Source organism: Anolis carolinensis, chromosome 1 (assembly GCF_035594765.1).
Source record: "Anolis carolinensis isolate JA03-04 chromosome 1, rAnoCar3.1.pri, whole genome shotgun sequence".
Taxonomy (NCBI): Eukaryota; Metazoa; Chordata; class Lepidosauria; order Squamata; family Dactyloidae; genus Anolis; species Anolis carolinensis.
This window is the reverse complement of record NC_085841.1, coordinates 208,212,257-208,228,954: the sequence shown is the minus strand read 5'-3', so window position 1 is coordinate 208,228,954 and position 16,698 is coordinate 208,212,257. Positions and strand designations below refer to the sequence as shown.

At 39.9% G+C, this 16,698-nt stretch overlaps 1 protein-coding gene across 7 annotated transcripts in view; it reads right to left on the bottom strand.

The window, feature by feature from the left end:
• wipf1 (WAS/WASL interacting protein family member 1) overlaps positions 1 to 16,698 on the bottom strand; it is a 119,140-nt gene that overhangs the window by 66,816 nt on the left and 35,626 nt on the right. The window contains exons 2-3 of one of the 7 annotated variants that reach the window (XM_016996848.2): positions 1,853 to 2,027; positions 1,305 to 1,419 (exon numbers count right to left, since the gene is read on the bottom strand). The exons of 2 other annotated variants lie outside the window; for them this stretch is intronic. The gene's annotated coding sequence lies outside the window, so the exon portion shown is untranslated. The remainder of the gene's footprint in view (positions 1 to 1,304; positions 1,420 to 1,852; positions 2,028 to 16,698) is intronic. 4 more of the 7 variants (XM_062969159.1, XM_062969158.1, XM_016996847.2 and 1 more) reach the window with 4 other exon arrangements.

Genomic DNA, 16,698 nt, shown 5'->3' with positions numbered 1-16,698 from the left:
CTTGATTCGTGTTTGGGCGCTCTGCTTGGTGGTTCTTATGTAGACTTGTCCACAGTTGCATGGAATACGGTAGACTCCTGCAGAGGTGAACATAGCTGAACATAGCATTTGCTGAATTTTCTTAGTGGGTCTGTAGATAGTTTGTAGGTTGTGTTTCCTCATCAGCTTCCCTATGTGGTCAGTGGTTTCCTTGATGTATGGCAGGAACACCTTTCCCCTGGGTGGATCTTTGTCAGACTACACAGAGAAGCTACCAGTATTTAAAAAAACTCTAAACTCAGGACAGTAAATAAAGAACAACACTCAGGAATTTCAGACATGAAGCAATCAAGGCCTGCTAACACCTTCTAAAAAAAGGATTCCCCCAGGCATAACGCTGTCAGGCTTTGATCTGAAAGGCATTGCAATGCTAATCAAAGTGGCTAATTACAACATTCACACCTAGCTCACACAGACAAGAGTTCTTTCTTCCTCCCTGGACATTCCACAGATACCTCACTTGTCCTAGTTTCCAACAGACTTCAAACCTCTGAGGATGTCTGCCACAGATGTGGGCAAAAACATCAGGAGAGAAAGCTTCTGGAACATGGCCACACAGCCTGGAAAACTCATAGAAGCCAGTGATTCTGGCCATGAAAGCCTTCAACAACAAATTTTATGTTTTATATATCCAAGATGGTTCTACAATATTTGCAACTTAACGGTACAAAAGAAGCTAGTGAAACGTACTGTGTCTAGTCATATCATGCAAGTTATTCCTTGAACACGCCACAGATGGCAGCACTAACAGTCCAGTCAGTGCTGCTCTTCTGGCAAAACAATGAACTTCAATAGGCTAGTAGGCCTCAAATTTTCTCTTGCCTATTGAAGTTTATTGTTTTGTACTAGCCTAATTGATCTAAATGCTATTATAATATTTAAAAAGATGGATCAAAATCAGGATACGTGCAAGTATAAATAGTTAATTTAGTGTTACAGTAGAGTCTCACTTATCCAACGTTCTGGATTATTCAACACATTTTTGTAGTAAATGTTTTCAATACATTGTGATATTTTGGTGCTAAATTCGTAAATACAGTAATTACTACCATTACTGTGTATTGAACTATTTTTTTCTGCCAAATTTGTTGTATAACCTGATGTTTTGGTGCTTAATTTGTAAATTCATAACCTAATTTGATGTTTAATAGGCTTTTCCTTAATGCTTCCTTATTATCCAACATATTCACTTATCCAACATTCTGCCGGCCCATTTATGTTGGATAAGTGAGACGCTACTGTATTCCAAATAAAACTTAACTTACCTTTAACTTTAGATAAAATGTCTTCCTCTCTGGGCTTTTTAAAGAACGATGTTATGCTCTTTTGGCTTCGTTTCATGTTAGTTGTTCTGTCTTCATGTGCTATAGCGAGGAAGAACTGTATAATAATAATAATAATAATAATAATAATAATAATAATAATAATAATAATAAACAGGGCATTGAACCAAACCAGTGCTGGATCTGGACCAAACTTGGTACATAGAGCCAATGTGCCCAACAGTGCATACAGGCAGGGATTGGAGAATGATTGCCCTTTTCAAACGGTAGTTGTTGTCTACCTGTCTCCAGAAAGCACTGAAGGCAGCCAACATCATATCTGGACCAAACATGGCCAACTGTGCATACAGGACAGGCGGAGTTGGGGGTTATAAACCTTGGATCTGGGCGTTGCGTTGCGCCCTTATCCAGAGGGCATTGAACCAAGCCAACACTGGGTCTGGACTAAACTTGGCACATAGAGCCCAACTGTGCATAGAGGCAGGGATTGGAGAATGCTTGCCCTTTTTCAAATGGGAGTTGTTGTTTACCTTGATCCAGAGAGTCTCAGAAACAGCCGACAGGCTTGACGCACTCCCAGCCACGAGTGTGGTGAGACTTCAATGCACGGGCGCGAAGGCCTATTGCGGCCTCTGCATGGTCTGCAGTGCGGCGGGGTCCTCTTTGGCTGGTGGCGCACTCCCCTTCCTCTCCCGGCACCGAAGCCTGAAACCAGGGGCACCAAAAAGGAAAGAGAGTGTGCCGAGGGCCCAAGCGTGGACAAGGACGTCACCATGCCACGTACCAGTAAGACCGTCTCACAGACCACCCTGAGACACACCCCCCCCCGGCTACATGCCTGAGACCTAGCCAAGTTACTTGGCTAGGTACATGAGGCAACCAATCTTATAAACACGCCTCTCCATTCTTGACAGTAAATACAATAACAAAAGTAAATAAATAGCAATTTTGCTTCCTTTATGACACCCCCAAACCATTGCCTGAGGCAGCCGTTTCATTCTATAATGTTAAAAGCAACTCATGAGTTTTGGCATATAAATCTGGCAGGGCTGGGTAGTGTTTCCTCCTTGCTTTTCAGATAATTATTGAAGTCCTTATCCCCCCACATCAGGACCTGTTTGCGTTATTAAAAATACAGGTTGTGTAATCTGCATTTACAGATCCTTAGTGGACAGTTGTGCCAAAAGCTGAGAATGCAAATTAACATTTATATTGGAATGATTTTCTTTGCATATGCAGTCTTTCAGTCAGCAAGTAAAAGCTTTCTGTGGTGGACCCCCCAAGTGTGAAAGAAGCTGAAGGGAAGTTGAAGAGTTCAGGAAGTTACTTGATGTTTGCTCAGAAGATATTGCCCCATTGTTTTTGCATTCAACTTAAAACTGATCAAATTCTGAAAGATGAGAGAAGAAAATGTCAGGGCTCTGTGGACAGTGGGAAGTCTCATATGCAGAGAAGTCAACAGAGGGAGTTGTAAGGGCTTCAGGTATAGCATCTACAAGCAACTACAATGCAGATGGGCTGGAAGCATTGACAAATACACCTGGCTCATATATAAAAAGGAGGAAGGAAGGCGAAAGAAATGTGGTAGCACCTTTAGCTTTTTAAAATTTTGCAGCCCTCCAGATTGCTAAACTATCAGCTCCAGCTGGCATAACTCTCTTCAGTGCAATTCAAGATTCAAATTCAGTTGCCCATAGAGTTGTGCTGGAAGACTTACAGATTTCTAGAGATGTGTTCTTTTGGGAAAAAAGAGCAATTTGAAAATGTGTGGTTCTTCCACTTTCACAGGTGTTTCTGTACTCTGAATCCAAGTGAATATGGAGGGCTGATTATTTGCAATTATTTGACAAAACCCCATGGTGGCGGGCAGGGGTGGTTCAAGTGCTACGCAAACTACGCGCCTGTGCATAGGGGGCGCCGTTGAGGTGCCTCCGGTTCAGTAGAGCGGCAGTGGAGGAGGGGAAAGCAGAGGCTGCGGCAGAGGCAGCCATGGAAGGTAAGGACCTGGGCCTTTGGAAACATGCTCCGAGTTTCCCTAAGCCGGGCCTTTGTCAGATGGAGGAAACTCTTCCCTCCAGTAAGGGCCCGTCGCAGCGAAGGAGGAGGCCGTGGGTTTGCCGAACGAGCCGCCCCTCTCCTCCTCGACAAGCCCGCGGCCTTCTCCTTCGCTCTGAAGGAGGAGGCCGGGGGCTTGGTGAGCGAGCTTCCCCACTCCTCCTCGACAAGCCCGCAGCCTCCTCCCTCGCAGCGTTGCCTCAGCCTGAGCAGAGGAATTCCTCCCAATCTCTAACACCTCCCAAAAAAGGATTCCCCCGGCAGGAAGATGCCAAGCTTTGAAGCTGCAAGGCTATTCAATTCTAATCAAGCTGGCCAATTGCAACATTTACCCTCGGCTCAAACAGACAATACATTCCACAGATATATAAACCCCACTTCCCTACCTCCCAACACACCTCACAATCGCTGAGGATGCCTACCATAGATGTGGGCGAAACGTCAGGAAATAATGCATCTGAAACATGGCCATACAGCCCAGAAAATTCACAACAACCCAGCTTATTCTCTGCTCCTCCTCCGATATTATTATTACTTATTTACCCCCCCCCCCCCACACACACACACACACACTTTTCTCCGATGGATGGGACACAGAGACAGGGATTCAAATGGCAGGGAAAGAGATCCAACCTAAACATTAGAAAGAATTCCTGTTGGGCAGTAAAATATGCTGCCTGGAAGTAATTGTGTTGGAGTCTCCTTCTCTGGAGGTTTTGTTGAGCAGAAGCTGGATGGCCATTTGTTATGAGTGCTTTGTGCATGGCAGAATGAAGTTGGATTGGATGGCCCTTGGGCTGTCTTAGAATCCTAGTGGGCCATCCACTTCTGCCAAGAAGCAGGAAAATCCCATTCAAAGCACCCCCCATCCAGCCTCTGTTTAAAAGCCTCCAAAGAAGGGGCCTCCACCACTCTCTGGGGCAGAGAGTTCCACTGCTGAACAGCTCTCACAATTAGGAAGTTCAATGTGTTGTTAAAGGCTTTCATGGCCGGAATCACTGGGTTGCTATGAGTTTACCGGGCTGTATGGCCATGTTCCAGAGGCATTCTCTCCTGACGTTTTGCCCACATCTATGGCAGGCATCCTCAGAGGTTGTGAGGTTTGTTGGAAACTAGTCAAGAGGGGTTTATATATCTGAGAAAGGTCTAGGGTGGGAGAAAGAACTCTGTTGGAGGCAAGTGTGCAGTTGATCACCTTGATTAGCATTAAATGGCCTTGCAGCTTCAAAGCCTGGCTGATTCCTGCCTGGGGGAATCCATTGTTAGAAGGTGTTAGCTGGCCCTGATTGTTTTTTGTCTGGAATTCCTCTGTTTTCTGAATGTTGTTCTTTATTTACTGTCCTGATTTTAGAGTGGTTTTTTTTTAATACTGGGGGCCAGATTCCCTTTCGGTGGCCTTTTAATTCCTCTGGATTCCTAAGGACCCACAGTGCTCTTCCACACAGCCATATAACCCAGAATACCAAGGCAGAATAACCCACAATATCTGCTTTGAACTGGGTTATCTGAGTCCACACTGCCCTATATCCCAGTACAATGTTTGGTGCTAAATTCGCAAATATAGTAATTCCTACATAACATTACCATGTATTGAACTGCTTTTTCTGTTGATTTGTTTTAAAACATGATGTTTTGGTGCTTAATTTGTAAAATCAAAATGTAATTTGATGTTTAATAGGCTTTTCCTTAATCCCTCCTTATTATCCAACATTTTCGCTTATCCAACGCTTTTATTTTTCAGTGATTGGTTTGGGGGGGGCACCAAAATTCTGTTCGCTTACACTTGAAAATTATGTAGGGCCGGCCCTAGCGGGGGGTGGGTGAGCAGTTAAATTGCAATTTCCATGCTGTTATTATGTTCCAGGAGCCTCTGGTGGTGCAGCAGATTAAACCACTGAGCTGTTGAACTTGCTGACCGAAAGGTTGGCAGTTTGAATTCGGGGAGCAGGGTGAGCTCCTGCCATTAGCTCCAGCTTCTGCCAACCTAACAGTTCGAAAACATACAAATGTGAGTAGATGAATAGCTATCGCTCCAGCAGGAAGGTAATGGCACTCCATGCAGTATTGCCAGCCATGTGACCTTTGAGGTGTCTACGGACAATGCCGGCTCTTTGGCTTAGAAATGGACATGAGTACCAACCCTCAGAGTCGGACACGATTAGACTTGATGTCACGGAAAAACCTTTACCTTTTTTATTATGTTCCAACTGCAACCTAAATTTTTATTTCAATAAATCTTGATGATTGGGCATGTGTGAAACTATTACTGCTGCTACCTGTAAGTGTGTGTATGCCTTCATGTTGCCTTTTGACTTATGGCAACCTCATGAATTTCACAGGATGCTTCTGAGGCAAGGAATACCATCTAACATTTTACAGATGAGAACTGGGACACGTAACATCAAAGAAACAACAGAACTTGGTCAGGATGGCAAAAGCTCTATATGTAGATGGATAGACAAGTTAAGAGACAAGTTAAGAGACCTGTCAATATCTGCTTGAGATAGTGCCTGGAGGGACTCTTAATTTTTTGCGTCTCATAGACTTAGCATGGGGATTTGGTCAACCAGTTAAAATTCATGAGTAAACTGTTAATGTGGGATTTGTGTATTGATAGTGTTTAAATGAAATTTGTGTCTTGCCTGTATTGCATACTGATTGCATCACCCAGAGTGTACTATAGTCTGGAAAGAGTTAATTGCTGAGAAGCTGTGTTGACCTTGATGTGTGGCTGGAACTGGGGAGTGTCCAGACACAAGTGTGTGTGCATTACTGATTGCATCAGTTCTGTTCTGAGTTGAGTTGAGTACTGTCTGCCTAGAGTCCTGTGTTCGTCTGGAAGTCTGTTTGTCTTGATTATTACTGTTACAGTAAAACTTGTATATAGTTTTATCAAAGTCTTTGGATGTCTCTTCGTTCTGCGTTCCACTGATTCCATCCAACTACTGCTGCGCTGCAATTACTCTGACATAAACCAGGTATTTTTTTAACCTGAAAAATTTCAGGGGGGGGGGGTTGAACCCATAACCCCCCCCCCCTGCTAAAGCCCTGGCTGCAGCAGCTTGCTTTTGCCTGCGAGAAGGGCAAGAACCCATCCCTCCCCTCTCCTTTTGCACTTTGAACTCAGATTGCAGCTTTAGAAGTAGGGCAAAGGGGCAATTTGGAGAAGATAAACTGAAACACTATACAAGCAGCTAAAATAGTGTGACTGCAAAGGTTTAGAGCGTTGTCTCACAAGTTTTGCAAGGTGGAATTTTAGCAGGATTATTGTGTCTTTACCAGGTATCACACTACACCATGTCCTTCTTGCTATCAATGAAAAGGTGTGTAGCATACCTTTACACTATTGGGTAAAAGCCATCACTGGTTCTTGATATCTCTGCCTTCCCATTACTGATCTCATTACTTCCCATTACTTAAGAGATAGGTCCGCCTCACTTTAGTTCCAATACGTTAGCAATCATGTGGCATCCAAGGGCATAATTCTCCCCCTTTCTATTCAAAAGCAGGCTGTTTTCCCCTTTTTAAAAAAAATCCTATTGCCGTAAATGCAAAATGCACACAGTCTATGTGAGATTTTTCTGGTTAACAGTCCATCCTTTGGGCTAACAACAGTTCCTATAGCTGAGTTAGAAACTGCTAGCACAGGGGTCCCCAAACTTTTAATATAGGTGGCCAGTTCACGGCCCCGCAGACCATTGGAGGGCCAGACTATAGTTTTACAAAAACTGTGAACAAATTCCTATGCACACTGCACATACCTTATTTTGAAGTAAACAAACAAAACGGGAACAAATACAGCCTCAATGTTAATAATAATCATCATCATATCATCACCATAATCATAATAAAAATAATAAAGAGGGTTGGAAGAGACCCCTTGGGCCATTTAGTCCAACCCCCTTCTGCCTTTGTGCTCCAAAAGCACAAGCAAAGCACCCCTGACAGATGGCCTCCCAGCTTCAATATTGTTATTATTATTATTATTAATAATAATAATAATAATAATAATACATCACACAGTCCTAAACGCTTGGGAAGTGTTTGACTTGTGATTTTGTGATATGAAATCCAGCATATCTATCTTGTTTGCTGTGTTATACTGTGTCTTTGTGTCAATAATAATAATAATAATAATAATAATAATAATAATAATACATCACACAGTCCTAAATGCTTGGGAAGTGTTTGACTTGTGATTTTGTGAAATGAAATACAGCATATCTATCTTGTTTGCTGTGTTATACTGTGTCTTTGTGTCAATAATAATAATAATAATAATAATAATACATCACACAGTCCTAAACGCTTGGGAAGTGTTTGACTTGTGATTTTGTGATATGAAATCCAGCATATCTATCTTGTTTGCTGTGTTATACTGTGTCTTTGTGTCAATAATAATAATAATAGTAATAATAATAATAATAATAATAATAATAATACATCACACAGTCCTAAATGCTTGGGAAGTGTTCGACTTGTGATTTTGTGAAATGAAATACAGCATATCTATCTTGTTTGCTGTGTTATACTGTGTCTTTGTGTCAATAATAATAATAATAATAATAATAATACATCACACAGTCCTAAACGCTTGGGAAGTGTTTGACTTGTGATTTTGTGATATGAAATCCAGCATATCTATCTTATTTGCTGTGTTATACTGTGTCTTTGTGTCAATAATAATAATAATAATAATAATAATAATAATAATAATAATAATAATTTATCCACCACCTCGGGGGCCAGATAAATGGCTTCGATGGGCCGCATGTGGCCCCTGGGCCTTAGTTTGGGGACCCCTGTGCTAGCACATGTGCTATCTTAGACAATGATAAGAAGGTTCTTCACTGTCATGCAAATCCCTCTCAAAAACCCTAAGATGAGTATGGCAGTTAAAATGGAATCATGATCTAGGATTATGTAGTGTGAATAGGCCCCACTAGTGAACCCGCTACTGTAATCTATCGTTTGTACCCACATGAAATGAAGTGGTTTCAACTTGTCTTCTCTTCAAAAGACATCTGTTCTTACATAGTTTGAGTATCCTTTATCCAAAATGATTAGGACCAGAACTGCTTGTTTTTTTTTTCTTTTTGGATTTTGAAATATGCGTACATAATTAGATATTGTAGAGATGGGACCCAAATCTAAACATGAAATTCATTTATGTTTCATAGACATCTTAAATACATAGCCTGGAGGGAATTTTATACGTATTCTTTTTCTTTTTTTAAAGGGCATGGAACAAAGTTCAGAGTTCCAGATAAGAAGTGCTCAACCTGTACTTTAAAATACATAAAAACAAGGTCAATGACAACAACTCAACCACAAAACAGATGTCAGAATAGCAAACTTTAGGTACAGATTTCACGTCCTAAGAGAAAACTAAGCTCAGGGAGAATGTTTAAAGGCAATGCACATTTTGAGGTACAAAAACATGATGTGTTGTATGTATCACAAAACTTGAGCCTTGCCTGTTACCACCCTTTAAGATCCCTGCAGGTTTTGATCTCCTTTTGTTAATTACCTTGCTGCAAATTAGTGAGCAGTGGGTGTTAGTTATATAGGGTTTTTTAAGCGAATTATGAAGAGTAGTTCCATAATGCAAAATAATTGAGAAATCAGGCTCCATCGATAAACTTCAGTGTACACTATGGGGATTTGGTTAACCAGTTAAAATTCACGACTAAACCAGTTTATTTAAAAAACTTTAAAAAAAAAAACTTTGGCTAGAGCTGAAATAAACACTTTCCTTGATTTTTGTTTTGCTAGCTTGCTAACTTATTTACCTCTGCTGGATTATGAGTCTGGAGACCAGGGTTCACATTTCCATGGAAATTAACTGTGTTACCCTGGATCAGTTACAAACTCTCAGCCTCAGAAGAAGGTTCAGAAATCTGGCCATGAAACCATGATAGGCTTGCTGTAGAGTCATCATATGTCAAAAACTACCCAAAAGCACACAACAACAAAAATCCTCCTCAAATTTCTACATATTCACAATGAAAACAACAAAAATTGTATGATTCAGTACACCAAGAAAGGTGAAGAGACATGAAATGTATGGAGGCAAGTGAATCCATTCTATATCCATAGATAAGAGGGTGAATTTAGCAGAGGACTGAAAGCAAAACAAATCAAATCAAGAAATTATCTAGCCTTAGCTTCAACCTCTTCTCTGCAAAGTGGATACAACAAGAAAATAGCTTGTCCTCAAGCACTCGAGTCCTCTTTCCCCTTTTATAGAAATATTAGTTATTAGCATTATTTTTCCAAAAATCCCTGGCACATGCAGGCTGGCTGGGTTTTCAATCAGTGTGCAGGAATGAGCCCTCGAAAATGGGCCAAGATCAAAGAAAAGAATGCCAGATGGTTGCTTCCAAATTAAAGTGAATTAGTATTAGGATTTTTGGAATCTGCCCTACAATATTGTCTTGAGTACTGAAGCTCTGTTTGCCACTCAGTAAGTATCGAAGTATTTTGATGGGGGGGGGGGGGGGAGGCAGGACCAAGACACTAACTGCAAAAGGAAAGAATTTAATATTAAGTTAACATAGGATGCAGAGCCATCTGGATATGTTTGGCCAGTGGAAATTTTTGTTCATGTATTATTATTCAAAGCCAAACCATCTCAAGATGCATGTTTAGAAGATTTGAAACAAAGACAACAAGTCTATTTGTGAACACTAGCCATTCCTGAATTCTAGTTAATCAAGTATAATTCTTATTTTTAGAATAGCAACTTATCAAACAAAATAAAACTTTGATTTAATATGTCAGTGGAATCTTACAGGTCATTTGACCTGGGATGAACCGATGTCATCCAATTCTGCTAAGAAATGAAGTAATTATTGTTTTCCTTTTAAAAAAAAAATCAAAATCTGAATATAGCATTAAAAACATTCAACTATTTTTATGCCTCCTTTTGGTAGGCTTATTTTCTTCAAGAAAATACACCAAGAAATATATTCCGTTCTAAGTAACAGCAAAAAAGCTATACCCCCCCCCCCCCCCCCCAAGAGATAACAAGAGACACCATGATTTGCAAACAGATGATTTTATCACATCAGCCTGTTGTTTTGCAATAATCACATTGATTAAGCAAATAAAAGCATACCAATATGGAAACAATCACTACGACATTTCTCTGCAATTGCACTATGCTGCCTCTTTGGTGATGCATGATTCCATGATAGCTCTCCCACACCACCTCGCTAAGCCCACCTTCCTGCCTATGCATGCCTTTCCCAGTGCATGCACACCTTTTGATTTTTAATTAACTTTTGTTTCAATTGCACAATGACAGCAAAATGATAACATTTTAAAAATAAAAGAAAAGAAAACAGTAATCTTATCCTGTTTAGGACTGGGGGGGGGGGGGAATCACACCCACTCATGCCATATGACTGCTAGAATATCAGAACTGCAGCAGAAGGGACAGATCAAACCAAAGGAAATCATGGAACAGGAGAGATATTGGGAGCCATTGATGAGGTTTTCCATCAGTTAAAAAATGTGCTACAGTAATAATTGAAATGCAATATAACAAGGACGACATGATGTCATGTGATTGGTACCAGCCAAAGACACCATTATCTTGCTATAACTGTAATTTTCCAGCCTAGTGTGATAAAGCCTTGAGAAACAGCTTCAGGCCTGAACCAAATCAGATGATATAAAAAGTTTCAAACAAATCCCAGCTGACTGGCCTATTTCTGAAACACCACTATTTTGTATTTGGGTTTGAAATTAATCTTGCAGTCAGTGTACCTTTGAAATCTTATGTCTTTGATGAGAAGAAAATTCTATTTATTTTGAAGAAATGTACTTCTAATATAATAATATTATTTTTTTATTTCTAACCCAACCTCTCTCCCTGAAGGGACTCAGGGCAGGTTACACATACAAAGGGCAAATATTCGATGCTGTATACAATCATAGAAACAGAAGAAAATATACATAAAAACATAACACGATAAAACAATGAAATGGGACTTCAGGTGGACACCAATGGCAGCGGGCTGGACTTGCTGGGGGCTCCTGGCAAGCCATTGCCAAAGTCAATCAGGTAGAGCTTTTGGCTCCCCTCTCCCTGCTGATTGAGTAGCCTCCATAGCGATCTCCGTTTGAGCCAAAATCCCTCTCTCCATAAGGAGGGAGGCGAGTACAGCTCCAGATAGATCGTGGAGGGTGCGGATTGCTGGCAAAAAGCAGGGGAAACCCTGCACGAACCGCCTGATAAGCCCATTTTAAATTCAAGAAAAAAGATCAAAAGAAGAGAACCCCAGAAGGGGACAAAGGAAAGTAAGTTTCCAAAGAAAAAGTTCTTTGTTCTGACCGTTGATATAGACTTGGGTTGAGGGGAGATTGATGGTGGCGGGACTGATTTCAAACAAGTAAATAAGTTAAAAACTTTAGAATGAATGACCTTTAAAGTGTGGGGAAGAACCTAAAAGGGGCAAAAGCGGCTGAAGAGAACTTGGTTGATCCAAATCGTATATTACAATGATTGTGCCGTGCAAAGACTGACCTTGGGCAACACGTTGTTTTATCGGTCCTCCCTCTTCTCTATAAACAACTGGAGAAGGCAGGAGGCAGGAACTGACATATAAAACTCCTGGAAAGGGTGGAAAATCTTCAGGAAGGGCAGAATAATAGCGAACAAGCAGAGGACGATTAAAGTGGGACACTTCCATAGAGGTCAGGAAACGAAGGAAACAACCGGAAGGAAGGGGAAAGGGATGGACTGGAGGCCCAAAGAGCATAGAAAAAAGACGATACAGAGAGGCAAGAGTGGAAGGTAGCCCTGGAACAACGAAGGGCAGATAAAGAGCTGAAGGACTAACGGACAGACAGAGGATAAACAGTGGATGTGGACGATGAGGAAAGTTCAACGACGATTGAAAGAAGGACGATGGACCCCAAGTGATGGATGACGACTGATGACATTAGACGGACGACAGGGAAAATTAACAATGAAGGGAAAGTGAGTTGCAGGGGATCATCGGTACAGTGGATACAAATGACAAAGACAAGTGAGCAGAGAAGGAATAATACCTACTGGGAAAATATGATATAATATGAGAACCTGTAAAGGAGTGGGGAATATAACGGACATTCGGTGGATTGTAAATTGACTTAAATTAAAACATTAGGAGGGAAGAATATGAACTTAGTAAAGACTGAACTTAAAAGTTTTGGGAAACGAAATACATAACTAAAGAATATTGCGACATAAAAAACAGAAAGAATAGACTGAAATATTATAGATATTCACTTACTCTATACCTTCTTATAATTAAGACTTATGTTTCAGATTCCTACAATCAATAATAGTGAGAGATTGTCAAAATTATAGGTGAGGGGAAAACATTTGGGATATATATTTGGATAAAGGTAACTAGTGACAATGGCTGGTCCTAAAACAAAATTTCAGAAAGATTTGAAAGATAATATACCTCTAGCAAGAAGACCCTTGGAAGATGTCAGCATGAAAGACCTTTTAAAAGAAATTCAAAAAATTTCAGAAAAACAAGACTCATATCAAAAAGAATTACAGAAAATGTCGGAGGAACATAATAAGCAACAAAAGAAATACAAGAATTGTTTGAAATGAAAAAATAGATTAAGTCAATTAGTCAACTGAAAGTAGAAATGAAGAAGAAACATGAGGATATAAGGATAGTGTAAAATTAGAAGAAAAAACCCCCACAAAAAGTGATGAGAAAAAAGATGGAAGAATTGGAATCCAGAAATGTAAAAGTTGAAAAATTGCAAGAAAAATTAGAACAAAAAGAAATGGAATTCCAACTTCGTTTCAGGAACGTCCAAGAAGAGGAGAATGAAAATATCAGAAAAAATTGTTGACGTAATAGCAAATATACTACAATACCCAATAAAAGAGGTGGAAAATGAGGAAGATGGATGTTATAGAATTCAAATAAATTATGCAAAAAGAAATAAAGTGGCAAGGGACATTATTGTGCACTTCACTAAGAAAAGATTTAGAGATGAAATATTGATGCAAAATAGTAGAAAACCCTCATTCTACAAAGATAGCAAAATTGCTATTTTAAAAGAATTTCCCCTGGCCACTCTGAACAGAAGAACAGAAGTACTTCTTCCTGACGGATTAACTTAAAAAACAAAATATAAGGTTCAGGTGGGAAAAGATAGAGGGTGTGATGGTAACATATTGAAATGAAAAATTTTGGTTAACAACAGAGGAAAAGGGAAAGGACTTTTACAAAAGAATTAAGAAAGAAAATAAAGAAGAAATGCCGGACTCAGACTCAATAAAGAGGAAAAAATCTAAAAAACCAAGATATTACTCCTCAGAAGACCAGGAGCTTGGTGCAGGAATTGACCCAATGGACCCAGAATTCCCTGATGCAGATGATGATGGAACTTCAATAGATGAAAAAAATCAAGATGAAGACTGATATAACGCGGCAATTAAAATATTACGTTAACAATGTGAACGGACTAAATTCACCAAATAAAAGGAGTGTAATGAATCAAGTCAAAAAAGGTGGGTATGATATTGTAGCACTATAGGAAACTCATATTTCCCCAAAAAATGTGTCTTATCTAATTAACAAAAAAATGGAAAATAATTTTACTCAGCTGATGTGAAAAAAGAGAGGAGTTATTTATATAGTAGTTTATTTATATATGGACGTTCCAGCAGAGCTTAAATTCAAAGATTTGGAGGGCAGGGTGGTAGCAATTGAAATTACAATCAATCAACAAAAGATATTGGTTTGTAATATAGATGCTTCCAACGGCCTGAAGACACAATTTATTAAAAGTTTAAAAGAACAAACAGCCAAATTGGAAATGGATCATATAATTATATTGGGAGATTTCAACGGCGTGTTGGATACTAATATGGACAGAAGTAAAAAAAATCAACAGGAGAAACAAGGACAAGATTGGATTACTCTCAAAAAATTTCATAGCATTAAAAGAAGAATACAATTTACAGGACATTTGGAGATTACAAAACCCCTTAGCAAAAAATTATACGTTGTATTCTAATAGACATGAAACATGGTCAAGGATAGATATGATTTGAGTCACAAACACAATTGCTACAAAAGTAAGTAGGATAAATATCCTCACTAGGGATAAATCGGACCATAACGCATTAGAAATGATAATGAACTATAAAAGACCCTCACTTAGATGGAAATTTGGTGATAATTTAATAAAAACAGAAGAGGAATTACAGAAAAAATTTGGAACTAACAAAACAATTCTTCATACATAACGACACAGGGGAAGTTAAAGAACAAATTATATGGGATACATATAAGGCGGTTATGAGGGGTCACTTCATTCAACAAAAGTCCAGAAGAAATAGACTGAAAAACTGTGGCACTCCAAGGCTGCGGGAGCACTCTGAGAAACAGACAGGAAACCAGTATAACAAACAAGCGGTTTATTAAAGCATATATATATATATATATATATATATATATATATATATATATGTGTGTGTGTGTGTGTGTGTGTCTATGCGCAGTTAGTGAAATAAGCCAGTATTAAAAGTAGTCCTTAATATAAAGTCTTTAGCAATTTCAAACAAGTTCAGCAAAGTCCTTTCCGTAATCCACCAGTGAAACTCGATAGTTTCATCCAAAAGTCAAGGATAGTTCTTAAACCAAAACCAAGAACCAAATGCTGCAAACTGGAATCAAGGCTGGGAGCTGGCAAAGTTGACACCGCAAAGGCAAAGTTGACACCGCAATGAGGAACACAAAGGGGAACACTTTTAAGGAGATTCCAAGTTTGTGAGATTAAGGGAGTGCAGGACCCACAAAACTTCCCACGGGAAACAGTTAGTCATTATCGAGCCTCAGAGCTAATCTCTTGCTTCTTCAAACCCCCTCCTTCTTGCTCCTATCTCTTGTAAAACACTCGCTCCGATTGAAAAACCCATCCTCGCCCAGAACAACACCATCTGGTGTAGGCAAGATTGCCGAGGCATCGGAATGTTCTCCAATTATCGGATCCTCCTGTGTAATAATATCAGGCAGCTGCAAGGCCAAGGGGCCTTGTTCTGGGCCTGGATCCGTAGCATGGTCTGTTTCCAACTCCAGCTCTTCATGAACTATAGGCTGTGATGGCTGAGCCACAACAAAAACTATAAATTAGAAAAAAATATATCAAGAGCTAACCAATAAGGAAAAAAGTTTAAAAGAAAAACCACAAGATGAAAAATTAAAAAGAGAAATAGCAGATTTGAAAAGAGAGAAGTCACATATGGACCTGGAACAAATGGCAAAAAACCTGAAGTTTATCGAGCTATATAACTTTGAATATGCCAAGAAACCAGGGGCCTGGTAAGCCCTGGAATGCTAGTCCTTTGAAGGTCTGCCAAGGCTGGAGAGGCTGATCCACAGAGGAAATGCAAAAGGTTTTTTTAATTAGATAAGCATGGACTTACTTTCATGACATAAGTGTGCAAGTCTATTTTAGATCCTTTAAACTCCTACTAATTCTGATTAAGAAGTTGGTTACTGGCCATGGCCCCTTCAAGTCCAAAGTCACCGAGGGGAAAACAACCCCTCTTACTTTACTCAGTCTCAGGTCACAGAGATTCTTCGAGAAAACTGAAAGAAAACGTCCTGGGAGTCTGAAGCGTTTCTATTTAAAGGCCTGCTGTTGAGCAAGGGCTCATGTGATATTGCCAAGGCTCAACACTGCTATCATTGTACACAGGAAGAACCCAGTAAACAGCCATTGTTGGGAGAAAGCGCAGCAGGATTACAACACTTTGAAGCCTCGCCTGAGAGAATGCAGGCTACCAATCCAAATACAGAGCTCATTTGCTCAGCAGCATGGCCTTTCAGATCCACATTCAAAGCCCTCACATTCAAATAAGTGACTCTGACCAAATGGACAGAATTTGAAAAGCCTATTATAAATTCACCTTAGGTTGCCAAAAGTTGGAAACAACTTGAGAGCACATAACAATAAGAGTCATATTAGTGGGAAAGATTTGTTACATGAGTGTTCATTCTAGGAAAACATACATCACCTTATGTCCTTATATTCCATCTTATCATTTGCAAGGGGGTGGGAGTGTAAAGAGAAAAGAAACGGCACTCCATGCAGTCATGCCAGCCACATGACGTAGGAGGTGTCTATGGACAACGCAGGCTCTTCGGCTCAGAAATGGAGGTGAGCACCACCCCTCAAAGCCAGAAGGGGAAGCCTTTACCTTTATCTGTGTTATGATTGTTTTTAGGTATTGAGGTTTTGCCTTTGTGTTTGTGTATGCTGGAATCCGCCCTGAGTCCCCTCAGGGAGA